Here is a 4,895-nt window from a genome sequence, read left to right on the forward strand (position 1 = left end):
ACGTCGTGAGGATCTTAATACTCACGTCGTGAGTTTCACATGGACCATTTTATCGGGCTTTTCTTTAATGGCAAAAAAAATCGAAGTTTTTTCTTTAAAATGGCTTTCACATATGAGTGGGACCCCGCACTTGATTTCACAAAAAAAGAATGACTAAGACTACTATCCTAAAATGTAAAAACAAATAAACAAAAGAAAATAAATGAAAATGCAAACCGAGCTCGGGTTGCCTCTCGAAAAGCGCTTCTTTTTTTACGGAGTCATGAGCCAGACTTCTTCCCGCCCTACGATGTTACGGTTGGGATTGGGATCTCCCTTTGCTCCTTTTGCTCCTTCCACCTCTGTTTGTAGGCTTGAACCCGTCTTATCTACGCTTTCTTTGAATTTTCCTTCTTTGTTTGTCTATCGCAAGCTCTAAGTTTTCTTTTAATTCCTTGGGATTTTTCATCATTCGAGTTCTTCACTTGGTTTTCAGCTAGTCCCTTTTTGTCTATCTTCATTCCATCAAAATTTACCTCCTTTCCTTCTTGATCATCCTCTTCATCACTTGACCTTATCTCTTCGCTTTCACGAACTTCTTCTTCTTGTATTTTTGGTGTAGTAAAAGCAAAGACCTCAAAAATCATCGAGATGGAGGCTCTTGGTTTAGTGGGCTTGACTTCTTCTTTAGGCTTTTCTCTTGTTTGGACTTCTTTCCATTAATTTTTCTAATTCTTCAAGTTCATTGTCTTCATCCATAAAGAACACTTCATTTTGAGCTTCAGACTTCTCAAATCCTTCTTCAACTCCGAATGTCATCTCTTCTTTTCCCACTCACAAGGTAAACTTTGATTCACGAACATCTACCAAGGCTCGCATGGTATTAAGTAACGGGTGCGCAAGTATAATAGGTACATCTTCATCCTCATTCATGTCTATCATCACAAATTCAATTGGAAAAACAAATTTTCCAACTTTTACTAATATATCTTCAATTATGACTTGAGGATGAGTCACCGAACGATTTGCCATATGAATTGTCATCCTTGTGGTCTTCAATTCTGGAAGGTTAAGCTTTTGGTAAAAAGAATATGGCATCAAATTAATGCTTACATCCGAATCGGCTAACGCGAATGTCTTCGTGTTATTTCCAAATTCACGTGGTAAAGTAAGGCGTTCAGGATCTCCCATTTTCTTTGGTATTCCTTCCATAATCATCATTGAACATTGTTCATTAAGAACTACCTTGGATGTCTTCTCTAGTTGTTGACGAGTGTCGATGAGATCTTGAAGAAACTTTACGTATTTTGGTATTTTGGCTAATGCTTCAACAAAGGGGTTATTGATTGGTATGCTCTTGAATTGATTTATAAACTTCTTATGTTCTAGTTTCAATGGATGTACTCAAGATCGAGAAGGAAAAGGCAATGGAGGTTGATATCGTTTAACAAAAGATGAAGTTTTTTTTATCAGAATGACCCCACGACGTGAGATGTTGTTCCTCATGTCGTGAGAACTGGGCACTAGCACTATTTTTTTCTTCTATCCTTATTCTCTTTGGCATCGACTCGGGCTGCTTTGTGTCTTCATCTATTGCCTCTAAAAACTCAGAGATGGTGTCTTCTTCAGTGGATATGGCCATTACATGAGGTTGCGTCTTTTGATTGGGGATTTTAGGTGGTAATCGTTTATTCACAAGCTTAGTTAATTGCCCGAGCTAAGTCTCGATGTTATGGATGGAAGGTTGTTGATTTCTAATAGTAACATCAATCGCATTGTGATGTTTTTCAAAAGCCTCCATAAATCTACTAAGTATTGACTCATAATCCATCTTCTTCTCGTCTGGTTTGCCGATAGTTTTCTTCATTTTGCTTCTTGTATTCTTCATAAGGAAACCATTCTTTTTTTGGCTTTCTCCAATCTTCATCAAATCGATCACCACTAGAATAACAAACTTGAACTTTCCTATTCCCATTTTCGTCTAAATGGAAATCCATGGTTAAGTGTGGCCCATTGCAATTGTCACAACCCACACGTATTGCGTGTATGGATTGATCCATCTTCGTCATTCGCCAATCCATGGTCTCTAACTTTGCCAACACTGCAGCCAATTCTTCCGAAGCACCATTTCCATCCTTGTATCCTCTTCTCTTGTCTTCTCGAGGGTTGTTGTGTTCCCTTGAATGCTTTGAAAATTCTTCTGTTAGCTCTTTAATTTCAGCGGGGTTCTTCTTTATCAGTGGTCCTTGAGAATCGATGAGTTGCCTACTTGTTACATTCACCCCATCATAGAAGATTGATACTTCTTGTTGCACATTAAGATCATTATGGGAACAATTTCTTAGTAACCCCTTATAGCGCTCCCATGCGTCATATAATGATTCCCCCCGCGTTTTGCTTGAAATTTGTGATAGCCTTCTTTAATTTTGCAACTTTTTTGGTGGAAAAAATTGTTGGATGAACTCTTCACACATTTGTTCCCATGTTGTGATCGTTCCCGGTGGAAGTGCCTTTAATAAATCCTTAACCATTCCTTTTAAGGTGACCGAAAGCATTCTTAACAACACTGTTTCTCTTGGTACATTCGGAATATTGAAATAATCGGCGATATCATTGACTTCATCGATGTGCTTGTAAGCGTCTTCATGGTCTTTCCCATAAAATGAAATATATTTTAGCGGGTAAAGGATGTGTCCATTTAGCTCGAAGTTGATGGTGTTTAGAATTGTAGGGAGTACAAGTCTCGGCCCGCTTTCACACATCTTTTTCTTGTACTCTTCCATCGTCATGGTAGTTATGTCCACCATTGTGCTACTGAAACAAAACAAAATAAAAAGATAAAAACGAACTATAACTAAAACTGAAGTTGTAGTTCTCACGTCGTGAGACTATAAGGCTCATGGCGTGAAATCTGAAACTTAGAAAATTTTAACTAATGCAGAAAAAATAACTTTGTGCGGGTTTTCCCCCTAAAAAATGATCAATTAACCTAAAGCAATTAAACTTATAACTGAAATATCCGTTCCTTGGCAACAGCGCCAAAAACTTGATGTTCACTAAATATACCTACCAAATTAAATTTAAGTCCTAACTAAACGTATTTACAAATGCACTAATAGGCATTGTACCTAGTCAGCTTATAGGATAGAAAAGTAAGTTGGGTATCAAACACAGGGAACGAAATTCAATTTATTAAAGAATTACTAAAAATTAATCTAAAAACAAATAACGAAAGAAGGGGCTTTATCTGATTTTGCAAGTTCATATTAACTTAAAACTAAACAAACACTTAACTAATAACGCTTGTTATCAAGATATTAAAAGAACTTTCATTTAGTTTTGAATCCACCTTTATTAAAAGAACTTTCGTTTAGTTTTTAATCCACCTTTTTCCTATGGTTGGTTCTTATTTATGGATTAATAAAGTTGATTACTAAAATAGATATTATTAGCAATCTTGATCGGATCTCCTAATATTTTCCTCAATTCATGAACTACTATGTAATGATCATACACTAGCAAACACATAATTGATTATTAATGATAATTTATCTATGTAAGATACATCTAAGGTAAATTTCTATGATCAAGACGATTTATCAAACACATTTATGATCAAATCATGTTCTCTAACACATTTAAAGTTGTTGTCTTTATTAACTAATCTAAGATTTGATTAATCCTAGCTCTGATAGTTTAATGATCATAAACTACTAGGTAATCAAGCTCATGTGATCTAAACTGATAATTTAACTACACCTAACTTGAATGTAAGCAACAAATATTAAAGATTTAACATGCTACAAATCGATAATCAAACACAAACTAAATCCAACTTCATATAATCCATAAAATAAGAAGTAACTTATTGTTTGAGGTTTCATCTAAATAAATGATAGTCTACTAAGTTAGCTACTCATGAAAGTAATTAAACACAAAAACACAATAGGAATAAAGATAAACATGATCAAATTGAATGTGTAATGTGTTGTCTTGATTGGATCTTCAAAATCTCTTAGCTTTAACCGATATCTCCTTCAAAAGTTGAATCTCTTAGGTTTCTGGCTTCTAATTTTGACATGATCTCCAGAACAATTCATTCAACTCTCACAAAATCGAATATGGCAAAGGCTATTTATAGTTTCCTTATAAATGTCCCTCATGTTGTGAGGATTAGGATCTCACGTCGTGAGGTCAGTAGGAATTTGTATCTAACAAGGAAACTTAGCTTTCACATAATTATCTTCTAGAATCTTTGCTTCTCGCGTCGTGAGGCTATAAGGCTCACGTCGTGAGCTTCCTTCATACATAAAGTATCGGGAATTTCCTTCACTAAAGAGCATGCATGGAGGGATATGAGCAATCAAGATTCCATTTTTATAACTCTAGACACCATCAAACGTCGAAAAGGACAACTCATTTGGTCTAGCATAGTCCATACTCACTTAGACCAATAATATGGGACTAAAAGCATGAAACTTCACATCTAGCAAGATCTAATGATATAATCAACAAAGCTCAGAACTTTATACCTTCTGGAGGTTACTTAAGGGGTGTAAAACTCATATCTCAATGCTTGGAGCTTCTTACTTGCTATCCAATGGATTCTTACCTTCCACAATGGACTCCACATCACCAAAATAATCTCAAAAAACCACAAATGGAAATTAGGGTTTGTAAGGTACGAAGTGGGAAAAGGAGATTGATGAGGGGAAAAGGTATTTAGAGTTAATGATGCTTAAAAAGTCACCAAACCCTAAAATTTAGGCTCCTTGGGACCAATTTTGCAAAACAATTCCATATTAAGGGTGTAAATGGAAAATACCTAGAAATCGAGGTGCTACAAAACACATATTGCAAAATCAGGAAACCAGTGTTACATAAACATTTTAATACACTTATATATATATATATAT

At 35.4% G+C, this 4,895-nt stretch overlaps 1 non-coding gene across 1 annotated transcript; it reads left to right on the forward strand.

Annotated features, from left to right (window-relative positions):
• The first annotated feature begins 2,298 nt into the window (after positions 1-2,298).
• Positions 2,299-2,406, forward strand: LOC145110466 (small nucleolar RNA R71). The gene has a single exon (XR_013709844.1). It is a non-coding gene; the product is annotated as a small nucleolar RNA R71 (small nucleolar RNA).
• The last annotated feature ends 2,489 nt before the right edge of the window (positions 2,407-4,895 follow it).

This window comes from Lactuca virosa, chromosome 4 (genome assembly GCF_052849685.1).
Source record: "Lactuca virosa cultivar CGN04683 chromosome 4, Lactuca_virosa_CGN04683_v6, whole genome shotgun sequence".
In the NCBI taxonomy this organism is placed as follows: Eukaryota; Viridiplantae; Streptophyta; class Magnoliopsida; order Asterales; family Asteraceae; genus Lactuca; species Lactuca virosa.